Raw genomic sequence first — 17,790 nt, 5'->3', positions numbered from 1 at the left:
TTTTAAAAAACAATTACAACCTAACACATAATAAACATGATACTAATCTAATAAAAAATGCATGTGGCATTTAAAACTGCAGTCAACTTAAATTTCTTGTTTAAAAAAAAAGTTACTTGTAGATCCCAGCGGGCAATACCCTTGCTTCACAAATAGTGTAATGACAGACTACCAGTTACAACTGAAAAAAATATCACAGAAAGCCAAGCTTGATTATTAATTCTACTACGCAGCTCTACTTTTCCTGTTGTACATAATGGGCTTCTAGGTCAGCTTTTGTCTAAAGAGTTTCCCTGATATAACAAAAATTTTTATTTTTATTTTTTTTAAGACTGATTTATTTATTTCAGAGAGAGAGAACAGAGGGAGAGTGAGGGGGAGAAGCAGACTCCCTACTGAGCAAAGAGCCTGACATGGGGTTCAATCCCAGGACCTGAGCCCAAGGCAGATGCTTAACTGACTGAGCCACCCAGGCACCCCATAACAAAAATCTTTAAATCTCTATACTAGTTTTATACTCTGGCTTTACCGTTCTAAAAGTCAAATAATGTTTGGGGCACCTCGGTGGCTCAGTTGGCTAAGTGTCTGCCTTCCACTCAGGTCATAATCTCAGGGTTCTGGGATTGAGCCTCACATTGGGCACCCTGCTTAGCGGGGAGTCTGCTTCTCCCTCTCCCTCTGCTCGTGCTCTCTCTCTCTCAAACAAGTAAAATCTTAAAAAAAAGAAGTCAATAATGTTTAAAAAATACAGTCCTTAATTTTATAACCATATTTTCTCCAAATATAAATTTCTTTCAGAAACTTACTATAGTTAATCAGTAATAGAAAGTCAATTGGGGTTGGTAAAAACTTTCTTTCCTCCAATCGTATGTGATTGTAAAAAGCATGTGTGGCTAAGAGTTAAAATGAGAATTTTATACCTGTAAAGGATCTTAAAAATTATCTATTTTTCCTAATTTTAAAAATTAAAAAACTTCAGAGTAAATAGCTAAACTATTCCACTTTTTCTAGAAAGATTTTATTTATTTATTTTGACAGACAGCGAGAGACAGCAAGAGAGGGAACACAAGCAGGGGGAGTGGGAGAGGGAGAAGCAGGCTTCCCGCTGAACAGCCCAATGTGGGGCTCGATCCCAGGACCCTGGGACCACGACCCGAGCCAAAGGCAGACGCCCAAAGACTGAGACACCCAGGCACCCCTATTCCACTTTTCACAGAGAACAAGTACCCCATCTCCGCCCAGCTCCCCTCCCTTTTAAACCAGTAATGGCTTTAAAAGTGTTATACACACACACACACACACACACACACACACTTTTAACAACAGTGAACACTAAAAGACTTTTTAGCAACACAATCGATATCTAACAATATGTGTTCTAATGTTCAATCCTGAATCCAGCTGCTACTCCTGATTCTGCACTACAAAGAATTACCAAAACCAAACCAAACAACTAAAATGTGTGTGTGTGTGTGTGTGTGTGTGTATGTTTAATCTACAGACCTGAATCTACTACCTAGAGCATTAAGAGGTTCTTTGATTTTCTCTGGGAAGAATTTTGTTTAAAAGATTAAAATAACTAAGATAGTGTTGTCATACCAAGCTCATGCATTACTCATGTTGTTTTTGAGGGGTTAAGGATGGGTTCAAGGCCAGGAACCTTTAAAAAAAAAAATCACACTATATTTTTATAATTTAGGGAATTTTAATAGGGTGAGTCATACTACTAAAAGCAAGTATTAATGTAAATAGGTTTGTGGCCTATTCTCTACTTCAGTGAAACATAAAAAAGTCTTATTAATATATTGAATGATACCTAAAAATATTTTTCATACACTGTATCATTACGTATGTGAGACAGAAGATACTGTCAAGTACATGGAGGTAGGACTTAATTTATTCCTAACACTACAGACCAGCAATTCTCACTTTTTGGCCTCAGGACCTCTTCACATTCTTAAAAATCATCAAGTACCCCAAAAAGCCTTTATTTATGTGGGTTATATCTATCAATGTTTACTATATTATAAAGTAAATTTAAAAAGTATTAATTCATTTTCAAGTAATAAATGTACACCCACCATATGTTAATGTAAAATCTTTTTATGAAAATAGTTATATTTTAAAACAACAAAAACTTGGTGACAGCAGTAGCACTGTTTCACATTTTTGCAAATTTCTGTAATGTCTGCCTTTATAAGAAGACAGCTGGACTCTCTTATTTATTCCCACATTCAATCTGTTGCAATATGTTGCTTTGGTACAAGTCTACGAAGAAAACCTGGCTTATGTGGCTACTGTCTCTTCAAATAATTGTGGACATACGTTTTTGGTACTATATCAAAACTTGACAAGTGGTCATTTCTTAAAAGTTAACTAAAATGTGGAATATAAACCATAATGATAAATTTCTTTCATAATCTGTCACATTAAAATCCACCAGTCTACCCTGTACTTTGAATGCATCTTTTAGTAACATCATGCATTGGTCATTTAGAAAACATTGATTTGGTGACTTACACATATCACCCAAATATTGATGTAGTTCCTTAAATAATAAAAATTCTTACTTTTATATATAACTGATCTTATCAAAACAGTCTTTAAGTACTAGGAAGCCATCAAGCTCAGGTTGGTGGGTATAAATTTCCCAAAATTCTAATTTTTGCTTGGAAAACTTGAATTTGGCCACTGGCAAGAAATGATGTCAGTCATTTTACTTCAAGTAACAGGTTTTTCCAAAAGTATGTCTCTCAAATACCCAAGTCTAAATATAGCCACAGTTTGCTTGCCATTTTTCCTAATAAAAAAATGGTGTTATATTAAAAAAAACAAACAAAAAAATAGTACAGCTAACTGAATCACACATGTGCTTTTCCTCAAGACAACCACTGACCTTTGTCATGTAGCAGACTCCCCGCTGAGCAAGGAACCTGATGAGGGCTGAGATCATGACCTGAGCCCATGACCTGAGCCGAGGGCAGACTCAACTGACTGAGCCACCCAGGTGCTCTTATTTACCTATTTTTGTGCACCATCAGTGCAAATGACACAACAATGAAAAATGCAAACAATGCAAATGTCTTACCAGTATTAATGAAAACAGTTTTGCCTTGTAGACTCCCTGAAATATTCCTGGGGTCCTCCAAAACCTCCAGGCCACACTTTGAAAAACAATGGTACGGACAAATGGTTTTAACCAACATTTCGTGAAAGCTTGTTATGTGCAAGGCACTCTTATTAATTAGAATTTTGCCTGCAGACAACCTACCGGAGAGTCCTCCAGTAAAGTACTTCAGTAGAGGCCAGTAAGACTGGACAGAGCGGCAATGCTATTGTTATAGACGCTGGCCAATCCCAGAGCCAGCACTAAAGCTGAGATGGCTCTTTAAAGTTGTCCAAATTAAGGCAAGGAGACCAGGCCTTTGTACCCTGACATCTGTACCCCTGATCATTAGATGCAGGCTATTCCCTGGATGGGGCTATAACCACGGATAAGGCAACTGTCTTTGGCAGAGGCAATTCCTGGGAAGACTCAGCTATGAGCCCTCAGGAGGCAATACTCCTGGAACGAGGGCTTTGGTCCCAAAGGAAGTAACTGAGCCACTCACCACAGCATCCACTATATCCTCCTTATTACTAACGTAGTATCTTTTATGTATGTATGCATGTATGTATGTATGTATGTATTTACTCATTCATTCATTCATTCATTCTCAAGAGGACGTGTGCATGCAGTGGGGGAGGAGCAGAGGGAGAGAGACAAGCAGACTCAGGAGCCTGACATCGGGCTCCATCTCACAACCCTGAGATCATGACCTGAGCCAAAACAAAGAGTTGAATGCTCAACGGACTGAGCCACCCAGGCCCCCTAAAGTAGTATCAATTTTAAAAGAGCTTGAAATGTCTTGTTTAGAGGGTATCTATTTTATGCATAAATTTACAGAAATTCGCTGATCTCTACTAAGAAAATCTGTCCCTTTCATAGTCCCCAATTAAGGAGCGCCCACTAACTGAACCAAAGACACCAGACTGGCTGATCCACAGTTTACAAGCTAAGAGAAGGCCACGTTAGAAAAGTATTGCCCAATAGAAGAAAGAGAAATTTTCCGAGCTAACCAGTCATTTTGAAGTGTAAATTACGGATGCTGAGAGAATTAGTCAACTGGCATATTGAAAGACAAATGAGAGAAGAGCAAAGAGTAGAATTAGGTTGATGACAGGTCACAGCTTAAAAATTCACAAACTCTAGTTGACAAGTGTTAATCAAACTTGTCAAAGTTTATTTACAGTGTTATCTGTGGCTGCTTCTTCCTTTCTGAATTATGACCTTATGAAAATCCTGTTCTTAGATTCTTTTTTAAAAACTGTGGTAAAAAACGCTTAACATAAAATTTACCATCTTAACCATTTCTAAGTGTACAGTTCAGTAGTATTACGTATATTCACACTGTTGTATAATCAATCTCCAGGACTTTTTCATCTTACAAAACTGAAACTCCACACACATTAAACAACTACTCTCCATTTTCCCCCACCCCTAAGCCCTTGGCAAGCATCATCCTACTTTTTGTTTCTATGAATGGGATTATTCTGGATACCTCATCAATGGAACTGTATAGTTTCTGACTTTGTGACTGGCTTATTTAACTTAGCATAATGTCCTCAAGATTCATCCATGTTGTAACATGTGTCAGAATTTTCCTTTTTAAGGCTAAATAACATTTCATTGTATGTATATGCTACATTTTATTTATCCATTCATCCAACAATGGACACTTGGATTGCTTCTACCTATATGTGAATAATGCTTCTATAAACACAGGTATGCAGATTATCTCTTCAAAGATTCTGTTTTCTTCTGGAAATATACTCAGAAGTGGGACTGCTAGATCATATGGTAACTCTATTTTTAAATTTTGGAAGAAACAGCATGCTGTTTTCCATAATGGTTGCACCATTTTATATTCCTACCAACTGTGCACAAAGGTTCCAATTTCTTCATATACTCACCAACAATATTTACTTTTTGGTAGTAACTATTTTAACAGGTAAGAAGTAATACCTCACTATGGTTTTGACTTACATTTCTCTGATGATTAGTGATATTGAGCACCTTTTTATATGCCTGTTGGCCATTTGTATATCATCTTTGGAGAAATGTCTATTTAAGTCCTTTGCCCATTTTCTAAATTGGGTTGTGTTTTTATTACTGAATTACAGGAGTTCTTTCTATATTTTGGATATTAACCACATCAGAAATACGGTTTGCCAATATTTTCTCCCATTCCATAGGTTGCCTTTCTATTCTGTTGTTTCCTCTGATACACAGAAATTTTCAGTTTTGATGTAGTTCAATTTGTCTATTTTTACTTTTGTTTCCAGTGCTTCTGGCATCATATTCAGGAATTCTTTCCCAAATCCAATGTCATGACGGTTTTCCCCTGTTTTTTCTTCTAAGAGTCTTATAGTTTTAGGTGTTTTAGGTCTTATATTTAGATATCTTATCCATTTTGAGCTGACCTTGTATATAAGGGTCCAATTTCATTCTTTTGCATGTGGATAACCCAGTTTTCCCAGCACCATCTGTTGAAGAGATTTTCCTTTTCCCACTGAATATTCTTGGCATCTTGGATTCTTCTGAGATTCCTATTTTCCTCACTGCTACTGCATCCTTACAATACACCCAGATTACTTGTGGCTATTGGAGTTAGACGTCTGCTTCTTGCAAATAAGAGACACTAGTTATCTGGTCTCTAATTCAACCTGGAAGGCTAAAATCTAGCTATCTAAATAATCATCACTCTTTCAAATTTTAAGGTAAGTTCTTACTTTCTTCCTCTTAAAAACAGCTGGTGATTCAACAGGTATTTACTATCTTCCAATGTACATGGGATAAAACAAAAATAACAATAAGGTCTTTATATAAATCTAAAGTGTATTGCAGACAAAAAGAAATAATTATAATACAGTGGGGTGAACACCAGAGGGAAGCACTTAATGTGGTGAGCAGGAAGAGGGAAAACTTAATCAGCAATGGTATTTAAGCTGAATCTTATAGGATAACAGATTGGGATACAGTAAAGGAAAGATTCTAAACAGAAGGAATAATTGGAGCATAGTGGAAAAAGAGCCTGGTATACTCTAGAAATTGCAAGTAAAGCAACTTGGCTAGAATGGTGATTCCTCATTCATATACTCACTGGTTCAACTGATTTATTGAGCGCTTAAATGTGCCAGGCACAATTTCAGACACACAAGACAGTGGTGAACAAAACAGACAAGACTCCCTATCCTCATAGAGCTTACATTCTAGTTGGGGGAAAAAGCAAATAAATGTGCATGTCAGAGTCCTAAGTGCTAACGGGCATGTATATGTGCACATGTGTTCACACACGTGCTGTTTTAAACAGTGTGGTCAGGGAGAACCTCAGAGGAGGTTTTAATATTTTTGTAGTATCTGAATAAAGTGAGGGAGTAAGTCATAAAAACAGTTGGGAGTACAGCCTTCTAGGCAGAGGGAATAGTAAATATAAAGATGAAAAGGTGGGAAGAAGCTCAGCTTTTTAAGCGAAGACAAGAAGGCCATGTGGCTTGAGGGGAGAGCAAGGGAAGAGAGGAAATATCAAGAAACAGCCAGGGGCAAGAACCTGTGTGGCTTTAAAGACCATCATAAGAACTTTGGATTTTATTTTCAGTGAAGTAAGAAGCCACTTGAGGGTTCTGAACATAAAAATGAAATGACCTGACTTATGTTTTAAAAAGATCACTCTTTGGGGGCACCTGGGTGGCTCAGTCATTAAGCATCTGCCTTCAGCTCAGGTCATGATCTCAGAGTCCTGGGATCGAGCCCTGCATCGGGCTTCCTGCTCAGCGAGAAGCCTGCTTCTCCCTCTCCCAGTCCCCCTGCTTGTGTTCCCTCTCTCGCTGTGTCTCTCTCTGTCAAATAAATAAATAAAATCTTTTTTTTAAAAAAAAGATCACTTTTTTCCTGCTGTGTTGAATTAAACTATAAGTGAACAAAGGCAGCAGCAAGAAGAACAATTAGGAGGCTAACAGAATAATCTAAGCAAGAGATGATGGTGACCTAGAAAGTCAATGCAGCTTTATTAGTATGTTTCAGGCCTTCATTACAAGAGCTAAGAGGGACATTTCATAATGATAAAAGGATCAATTCATCAGGAATACATAACAATCATAAATGTGTATATTGGTCCCAATAATAGTTTCAAAATAAATGAAACACTGACAGAATTAAAGGGAGAAACACACAAGTCCATAATCATAGTTAGAGATATTACCACCAATCTCATAGCAATTGAAAGAACAGCTAGACAAAGAAAATCTGCATAGACATAGAAGATCTGAACACTACTAGCCACCTTGACTAATACTTATAGAACAGTAAACTCAATAATGGCAGAATACATATCACTTCCACATGAATATGACATGTTTAGTAAAACAGATCAAATTTGGGGGCATAAAATAAGCTTCAGTAAATTTTAAAATACGAAAACCATATAAAATATGTACTCCGACCACAGCAGAATTAAATTATAATCAATTTCAATAAGGAATAAGATATCAGTGACCTCATCACCAAAATTTGGAAATTAAATAACACTTCTAAATAATTAATGGAACAAAGAAGAAATCAAGAGAGAAAGAAAATATGTTGAACTGAATGATAACAAAAACAATAATGTTTGTGGGATGCACCTAAGAGAGCAATTTATAGCTTTAAATGCTTACATTTGAATAGAAGATCTTAAGCCAATGATCTAAGGATGAACCTTAAGAAAACAAAACAAAACAAAAGAGCAAATTAAACTAAAAGTAAGCAGTAGGAAGGAAATAATAATACACACCAAAAATTAAGGAAATAGTACAAAAACTGGCCTGCATACTTCAACAAGCTTAAGCTCATAAGAAACAAAGAGATGAAATGTTGCATGAAAGAAGAGACTTCAAAGACAGCTAAGTACAATGTACACTATGGATTGGTTCACAAACAAGGAGAAAGACAGTTGCAGGGACATTATTAGAACAACTGTGGGTTAAACAATAGCACTGTATCAATTTTCTAATTATATTTTCTAATTTTGATAAACATATTGAGGTTATATAAGAAAAAGTCCTTGTTCTTAGGAAAAAAGGGACATGATATTTGAGAATCACCTGCAAATGGATCAAAAAGGAAGCTGTATATACATAGAGAGAAAATGTTCAGGTAAATGGAACAAAACAATAGCTAGTAAATCTGGGTAAAGAGTTTAAGTTTTCAGTATGAAATCTTATCAAAATTAAAAGTCTTTTAAAATAAAAATAACAAGTATGCAGCAGCCTATCATGATGGGCTTCATCCTGAGAGGGATAAGGAGAAAGCAGCAGGAGAGCCTGATCAATTTATTTTAGAGAACAGTCTCACGGGAGGTTAGACTGAAGGGAAAGAAGGAAAGACTCCACATAGAAAAACTATTTAAGACACTATTTTACAGTTCAAGTAAGAAATAATAATGATCTAAATTAAGGTTGTGGGAATAGAAAAAGGTGGATTCAAGAATTGGTTAAAAGACAAAAGAGGGGCGCTTGGGTGGCTCAGTCAGTTGAGTGTCTGACTCTTGATTTCAGCTCGAGTCATGATCTCAGGGTCGTGAGATCACGAACCCCAAGCTGGGGTCCATGCTCAGCATGGAGTCTGCCTGAGATTCTCTCTCTCTCTCCATCTGCCCCTCCTGCTTATGCTTGCTCTCTCTCAAAAAAAAAAAAAAAAAAGGCAGTAAAGACTTACAGAGTGATTGGATTGTGAAAGATAAAAAAGGAAGAAACATCTAGGATGACCTATGCCTCCTCCTGTGGTTTGGACAATTAGAAAGACAAACATGTCACTCACCAAAGTGGGAAAAGTGGAGGTTTATCCGGCTTTGGGAAGGTCAGAAAATGAGTTGTGTTGCAGACATTCTGAATTTGAGAATGTGGGGTATCCAAGACCACCAGTACCTCAGGAATTTCAAAATATAGGTCCAGAGCCCCAGACTGAACACATAAATCTGGGATTTACCAATATAGGGATGTCGATGGCATGAACTGGTAAGAGGGACAAGAGAAACTGAAGAGAAGCATCCAATGGAACATTAAAGGGCAGAGAACAATGCAAAAGAGATGGGGGGGGACAAATAGTTCTCGATGCAGACACAGCAGAGAAAATTATAACAGTAAAACTATGTGTTGTTTTAGTTTATAACAAATGCTCTGAAAGTGAAAAGTACAATAAACTAATACAACTTTATGCCATAAAGCAGGTAATAGGAATATTCATTTGCCAAAAGATATACAAATATTCCAGCTATTATCTGTTCACTCTCTTACCCACAAAGAATGACCTACTTTTAGAAACATCATTTACTAAACATTAATCATAGAAGTGAAAATTAATAGCCAATACAAAAACTGGCAGAATAGGGCTCAAAACCAAAAACTCCATGTCATCTCCCTGGATAAAAACCATTCACAGTACTTCAGTCATGCTTTAAACTGAAATTGAATTTGAGTTTAAATTTAAATTAAACACTCAAAATAATTATACAAAAGGCTTTGGGAAATAATTATGTCCTTTAGAAATAAAATTAGAATCTCTTCTAAGATTTATGTTACTTAAGGTTTGCTATGGTCTGAATATTTGTACCCCCCACTCCCCAAATTCACATGTTAAAATCTTAATGCCCAATGTGAAGGTATTAGGAGGTGGGTCCTTTAGGAGATGCTTAGGTCATGAGGGTAGAGCCCCTCATGAATGGGATTAGTGTTCTTAAAGACCCTAGAAGAGGGCCTTCACCAGAATCTGACTTTGCTAGCACCTGATCTTAAACTTCCAACCTTCAGAACTGTGAGAACTAAACTTCTGTTGTTTATAAGCCACCCTGTCTGTGTTTTGCTATAGCAGCCAGAATGGACTAAGATAAGGTCCTTCACAGTAGGGTCCAATGAACTTTTCAGGCTTTATGTCTCTTAACTTTAACCTTCTAAAGATCCTCTACTACTAAATTTACTTGTCTTTTTTTTTTTTTTTTTAAGATTAGATAGAGCAAGAGTGGGGGGGGGAGAGAAAGAGAGAGAGTGAGCATGAGTTGGGGGAGGGGCAGAAAGAGAGGGAGAAGCAGGGAGCCCAATGCGGGGCTTGATCCCAGACCCTGGGATCATGACCTGAGCCAAAGGCAGACACTTAACCAACTGAGCCACCCAGGCACCCTACCACTCTGTTCTTCTTAACAAGGCCTACCCTCAGGAGAAACCAGAATATAACTGGCCTGGATATAATTAGCCCCTAACTGACCTCAGAAAGGGAAATAACCAAATCCAACACACTCTAGCTATCTTGTCCCATCTAAGCAAGGGAGAGAAAAACTGAGAAACACCTGTGAGGCTCACAGTCTGGAGGCACAGGCTCACTAAAAGATTGAGATCTAATCACAGGGCTATATAATGCTTCCCTTCTCCCATACTCTACAACCATATTGCTAAAGATCTTAAACAATTCCTTTTACATCCTATCTGACTATCAAGAAAAAAATTATAAGGCCTACCCAAGGCAAAAAACACAATTTGAAGAAACAGAGCAAGCATCACAACCAGATATGGCAAGGATGTTGGAATTATAGGACTGGGAATTTAAAACAACTATGATTAATATGTTAAGGGCTACAATGGACAAAGTAGACAGCATACACCAACAGATGGGCAACGTAAACAGAGATACAGAAATCATACAAAAGAACCAAAGAGAAATGCTAGAGATCAAAATCACTATAACAGAAATGGGCTTATTAGATTAAATAATGATCTTGGAGTAGGCAAATATTTCTTAGGACACAAAAAGCATAAAATAATAAAAGAGAAACACTGATAACCTGGGATTCATCAAAATTAAAAACTTGTCTTCAAAAGGTACCATTAAAAAAAATGAAAAGGCAAGCCACAGACTGGAAGAGAATAAATGTAATATATGTATCTGACAAATGACTGGTATTCAAGATATATAAATATGTATATAATTTACAATAATATATGAGTCTTACAATTTAGTAATAAGAAGACAAATAATTCAAAATATGGCTAAAATTTTAACAGGCACTTTACAAAAGAAAATATGTGATAGGTAAGTACATGAAAAGACGATCAACATCACTAATCATCAAGGAAATGAAATTTAAATCCAAATTAAGATACAACTATATACCCACTATAATGGGCTGAAGTTTAAAAAGACTGACAAGTGTTGGTAAAGAGTAGCTGGAATTTGCATAATTTACATACTGGAGGGAATGTAAAAAAGTACTTCACTTGGAGAAATGTTTGGCAAATTCTTATGAAAGTAAATATACACTTAACCATATGACTCAGCCATTCTACACCTAATCATTCACCACAGAAATTTAAAAAAAATGTCCAGAAGAGACTTTTATCAGCATATTCATAGTGGCTTTATTCATAAGAGCCCCAAACTAGAAAAAAATGTCCATCAATAGGTAAATGGATAAACAAACTATGGCATGTATACATAATGTAATATTCCTCAGCAACAGAAAGGAATGAATTCTTTATGTATGCAGTAACTGTTAATTAATCTCAAAAAATGCTGAGCCAAAAAAAAGCCTGACACAAAAGAAGACATACTAAATGATTCCACTTATATAGAATTCTAGCACATACAAAATCTATTATGGCAGATCAGCTGTGACCTTGAGAGAGGGGGAGGGGAAGACTGACTGCAAAGGGACACAGAAACTTCAGGATGATGGAAACATTATCTATCTTGATTATGATTATGGTTCCCAAGTTTACACATTTGTCAAAACTCATTGGACTGTATATTTAAATGGGTGCATTTTATCATATGAAAATTTCATCTCAAACTGTTTTCTTTTTTAAAGGGTAAAATTCCATTCTATCATCTCTAATCGTAAAGGATCCATTTCTTCTGTTAGCCCCAAATCCACCCAGAGAGCCCAATCTGGTGGGGGGAGGTTTATGGCCTGATCATAGTACCCACCTTTAAGGACTTGCAGCTCTACAACCTAGGAGCAAATGAAGTTTTGTCGTTTTCCAAAATATGTCTCCATGACAAAAATATATTAGACTGATACCCTCTCACTACAAAAATCACTACACAGTCCTCAGTGCCATTTACAGATATATATTCCCTATTTAAGCCAGTCTGAAAATCATAAGCACTGGCATTCTAAGAGAGTATCTAAAAAATGGCACTGAAAAAAAAAATCCCGGTTTCTCAGATCCAGTGACCCTTCTCCTAGATCTTTTAAATCAGCAATCGAGGCAATAACTAGCTTGCCAAATCAGATTTTAGCCCAAGTATTGTGTGTGTGTGTATAATCCTTCTGGCTGCCTAGCCACAGCTCCCTTCCAATGCTGGGGAAAGCCTCCATATTGTAAGGCCAGGGAAAGGTAGAGCCTGTGTCTTACTATATAAAAGCTCAAAATACCACATAACCAAGCAACTATCCGGAGCCAGATTACCTGGGTTCCACATATTAGCTAGGTAACCTTAGGCAAGTTTTTGAAGTTCTCTTTCCTCATCTGTAAAATGTAATAGTACCTACTCTGTAGCACTGTTGTGAAAATAAAATGAAATATAAAGTACTTAGAAAAGTGCCTGACTTATAAGAAGTACCATATAAATTATTATTATTTGTTTTCCAAGCTCTGGGGGCACTGCCATATGACCTAGGTTCTGTCAAATAAAAGGCACTGGCCCAGACTTGGAATCAGAAACCAGTGATGGTAAGAAAGAGGGACGCCAGGAACTCCATCTGGAGCAGCCATAACTTGCAGGTAGATCAAATGCTGGGTCAGCAGTGGCCACAGCACTCGCGGGAGCATCTAGGCACACAGCTCGGGGGACTGGCAGTGTGAGCTGCTACATCTGGTGCTAGGTGACGGCAGCACTGGGACCCTCACTGAAACAATGCTGAATCACAATTGTGTCAGAGTCCTAGGTATGAAGCCTGGATTCTGGTTTTCCAATCTTTCTGACAATTCTGTAAGCTACCTCATATCCTCTTAGTAAATGTCTCTTCCACATAAGTGAGCTGGAGTCAGTTTCATTGCTTGCAACGTAAGATCCTGACATCAGAGCTGCAAGAACTGAATAAATGGAAAACGGTCTTATGAATGTTTCTGAGTATCGAGTGAAAACTACGAAATGGTTTAGAAACTTTTCAGAACATTAGGCTATGAAACTTGTTTGATAGCTTCATGGTCCCCTAATCTAATACAATAACTGAAAACCTGATCTTTTTCGACTGCTTTCTACATGCCAGGCACTGTGCTAAGCACGTCATGTTAATTATTTCATTTAACCCTCACAGGTGCCCTGTGAAATAGATGAGATTTTCCCAATTTACAGATGAGGAAACTGAGGACTAGGAAGGTTAAGGAATTTAAATAATTTAAATAATGTATCCTTTTGCAAATGGAGCCCTACAACAATTTTTAAGAGCTAACACTTATTGAGTATTTCCATGTGTCAGACACAATTAACTGATTTAGTTCTAATTGTTCCATGTGCATTATCTCATTCAACCCTATAATTTTCTAATGTATGTACCATTATTATTCCTGTTTTCCAGGTAAGAAAACAGAAAGATTAAGAAATTTGCTTACTGACACACAACTAGCAAGTGATAAACTGGGATTCAAATCTGACAGTCTGGCTTCAGAGACCCCATTTTTAACCTCTACATTAAAGTACCTTTCCAAAGGTGACTGAAATACATCACTGGGTCATGCCAACCAATATATATGCACTCAGATTTATGTGAGTCAAACCTACTGCTTTCTTAATGTTGACAACTTGTACTGTTGTTTCTTCTATTTCCATATCGTTGTGCACAGAGTAGCACTGTCTTTATCTGACCCTCGTTTCCAACAACTGAAAATGTAGCATCAGCCTCCAATTATATCATTAGTGCTGTCTTTTACTAACACCAGAGTCCTAGAGACAGCTGTATCCTGGAACTTCCTACTCCCCACTGTGGGCAGATGCAGAATTAAGCTAGGACATGTGTGAATCAGGAGCTTCAGGATACTCTCTTATTGCAAATGGCATCAACTGCCAGAAAATATGTATGTGTTATCAATGATCCTAATAACTCAATGGTTCTCAACCAGGTCTGATTTTGCACACCCCCTCCCCCAAACATTTTCAATGTCTGGAGACATTTCTGGTTCTTATGGTGGGGATGGCATGTTACTGGCATCCTCAAGGTACAGGACAGGGATGTTACCAGACATCCTACAATGCACAGGGTAATCCCCCCACAATAAAAAGATCATCTAGCCAAATAATGTCACAGTGTCAAAGCTGAAAGGCTCTGTATGCAGCCTGATGCTATAAACTGCTTCTTACACTAGTGGGTCCCATGAGTCTTAATACTTACTCACTTTAATGTCATAAAGATAACCCATTCCAAAGCATGTGACCAACTGCATTGGGGGGAGAATTACTCCCCCCATGCACTCCTTTGGTGAACCACTTAACACTGTCCATCACTCCAGCAGCTTTTTCAACACTACAAGAGCTATAACATGGCTCAGAAAACTGCTTACAGTCTGACCCCTACCTATTCCTCCAGCTGCTTCTCATACCATTTTCTCCTCCAACTCTCTCCAACTTGGCCAACTGGGCAACCAAGTATCTACTAACTTCATCTTCACCTTCAGGATGCACAGTAACTCTTCTCCCTCTCTATTCAACTCCTAGTCTAAAGCCTTTTCTGTAGTTCCTGAAGACCTAGGCTAAAAGAAAAAAAAGCTCCTGTAAATCTTGCTGGCACAACTGATATTTTTCAAATTCTAATTCAAAATAGATCTTGACATTAACATTTAAAAAGGCTTTACATATAACAGTCAGCATTTATAGGTGAACACCCCATGGAAAATAAAAGACACAACATTAACAGATGTTTACCCAGACTAAAAATCTATCTTAATAATGAAAGAGAAGGCATACTGGAAATATATTTCTTCCTGTTATCAATTTATTACATTATTAATGGTAAAACTTAATTTCTACAATGCTTAGCAACAAGGTAGAAACTTTCTAGAAAAGATGTAAAAGAACTTGTCATAGTCTTGGACTTCTGCAACTACACAAGGCACTATATCTCCTAAAACACACACATTTAACATTGTTCTTTACTCCAATTTACCACTGAGCAAGCAAAAATAAAGTGATATAATAATAAGCTTTAAGTTTTTCCAATTCTTTCTTAAATCTACCATTTTAAAAAAGGTATTTGAAAATTCATTAAAAAGTACTGTGAAATATTTCCAGTGCTCAGTTCACTGGCTACATATATTCAGTAGGTATATTGTTCTATCACATAGCTATTTTTCTGCTAATTTAAGGGACTAAATTGTTAATTCCAGTCAATCTGAGACAAAAGAGCAACAAAGAAAGTGAACAGTGTGCAAAAAGAAAAGAAAGTAGCCAAAATATTTAACTCTAATTGTTCCAGTCATGGCTTCAAACAATGAAGGTTGCAGTGTTTAGTGGACGAATTATATGCATGTCAACAGAGACCATACTTTGTTCCAATACAAAAAGCACAAATGCCTTCTGTGTCAAATGAAATTATTTACATTTTTGTTTGCCTACAAAAAGAGAAAGCAATTATATTAAACTCATAATTCAGTTTTTGAAATTTCCTTCTACATTAGTAAAAATATGACCTTCTTTAAAAAATAGTTAATGTATTTATTATGAAGTGTTAACTCAGCATGGTTCAAAAGTGTTAGGTGAATAAACCTCCTGCATGAAGTTTCAGAATGAGCCAACATATCAGGAAACATGGATTTAAGGACTAGCCTTACCCCTTTTTATAAGTTTATCAAAGTCACTTTATTTTCCCAAGTTTCAATTTCCTCCTTATAAAATGAGATTATTAACCTTACTATATATCGTAAGGATCAAATAGGAAATTGCTGGGAAAACTGAAAACACCATATTACATAAAGATGTCATAACTATAGCACACTGGTTTCAGCTCAGCTCCAATAGGACAAATATTGGAATAGGTCCATCAACACTAATACTTACCAGCACACCTATGCTTGCTAACTTTTTCACCATGGGTATCCTCACTATACTTTTCTAAAACAGACCAATATCAAGACAGAGTTGAAAGTGAATCCAAATGTTATTGTCTGTAGCTTTGTTCTTTTTTATTTTATTCTATCTTTCTTGGCAATTTCATGATTTTAAAAGGAAGATGACTGGGTGCCTTGGTGGCTCAGTCAGTTAAGTGTCTGCCTTCGGATCAGGTCATGATCTCAGGGTCCTGGGATCGAGTCCCTCATTGGGCTCCCTGCTCAGCAGTCTGTTTCTCCCTTTCCCGCTCCCCCTGCTTGTGCTCTGTCAAATAAATAAATAAAATCTTAAAAAAAAAGGGGGGGATGACTCTCAAACCTATTATAAAGGAATAGCTAAAGCAAATGTGGTAAAATCCAGATTATTATTGAATGTGTATGATGAGTATATGGGAATTCATTTACTATTTTTTCTTTTTTTTTAATTTTATTATGTTAGTCACCATACATTACATCATTAGTTTTTGATGTGGTGTTCCACGATTCATTGCTTGTGTGCTCCATGCAATATGTGCCCTCCTTAATACCCATCAACAGGCTAACCCATCCCCCCATCTCCTCCCCTCTAAAACCCACAGTGTATTTCTGAGTCCATAGTCTCTCATGGTTCATCTCCCCCTCTGATTCCCCCCCCCCTTCATTTTTCCTTTCCTATACTATTTTCTTCTTTTTTAAACATACAATGTATTATTTGTTTCAGAGGTACAGGTCTGTGATTCATCAGTCTTACACAATTCACAGCACTCACCATAGCACATACCCTCTCCAATGTCCATCACCCAGCCACCCCACCCCTCCCACACACCCCCACTCCAGCAACCCTGTTTGTCTCCTGAGATTAAGGTCTTTTATGGTTTGTCTCCCTCTCTGGTTTCATCTTGTTTCATTTTTTCCTCCCTTCCCCTATGCTCCTGTCTTGTATCTCAAATTCCTCTGATCAGTGAGATCATATGATACTTGTCTTTCTCTGATTGACTTATTTCATTTAGCATAACACCCTCTAGTTCCATGCACATCGTTGCAAATAGCAAGATTTCATTTTTTTGATGGCTGCATCATATTCCATTGCATCTATATCTACATCTATATCTGTACACCAAATCTTCTTTATCCCTTCATCTGTTGAAGGACATCTTGGCTCTTTCCATAGTTTGGCTATTGTGGACATTGCTGCTATAAAGATTGGGGTGCATGTCCCCTTTTGGATGACTAAATTTGTATGTTTGGGATAAATACCCAGTAGTGCAATTGCTGGGTCACAGGGTAGCTCTATTTTCAATTTTTTGAGGAACCTCCACACTGTTTTCCAGAGTGGTTGCACCAGCTTGCATTCCCACCAACAGCGTAGGAGGGTTCCCCTTTCTCCACATCCTTGCCAACATCTGTCGTTTCCTGACTTATTAATTCTAGCCATTCTGACTGGTGTGAGGTGGTATCTCATTGAGGTTTTCATTTGGACTTCCCTGATGCCAAGCGATGTTGAGCACTTTTTCATGTGTCTGTTGGCCATTTGGATATCTTTGGAAAAATGTCTGTTCATGTCTTCTGCCCATTTCTTGATTGGATTATTTGTTCTTTGGGTGTTGAGTTTGAAAAGTTCTTTATAGATTTTGGATACTA

General features: G+C 37.2%; 1 protein-coding gene across 9 annotated transcripts in view; it reads right to left on the bottom strand.

Annotated features, from left to right (window-relative positions):
* ARFIP1 (ARF interacting protein 1) overlaps positions 1-17,790 on the bottom strand; it is a 128,964-nt gene that overhangs the window by 88,183 nt on the left and 22,991 nt on the right. For 3 of the 9 annotated variants that reach the window (XM_025874328.2, XM_073892376.1, XM_025874330.2), the window contains exon 2: positions 7,756-7,796. The exons of the other annotated variants lie outside the window; for them this stretch is intronic. The gene's annotated coding sequence lies outside the window, so the exon portion shown is untranslated. The remainder of the gene's footprint in view (positions 1-7,755; positions 7,797-17,790) is intronic. 9 annotated transcript variants of the gene reach the window in all.

Source organism: Callorhinus ursinus, unplaced genomic scaffold, assembly GCF_003265705.2.
Source record: "Callorhinus ursinus isolate GAN/ISIS: 27379988/994484 unplaced genomic scaffold, GSC_fseal_2.0 scaffold4, whole genome shotgun sequence".
NCBI classification, from domain to species: Eukaryota; Metazoa; Chordata; class Mammalia; order Carnivora; family Otariidae; genus Callorhinus; species Callorhinus ursinus.
This window is presented reverse-complemented; position numbering and strand designations above follow the sequence as displayed.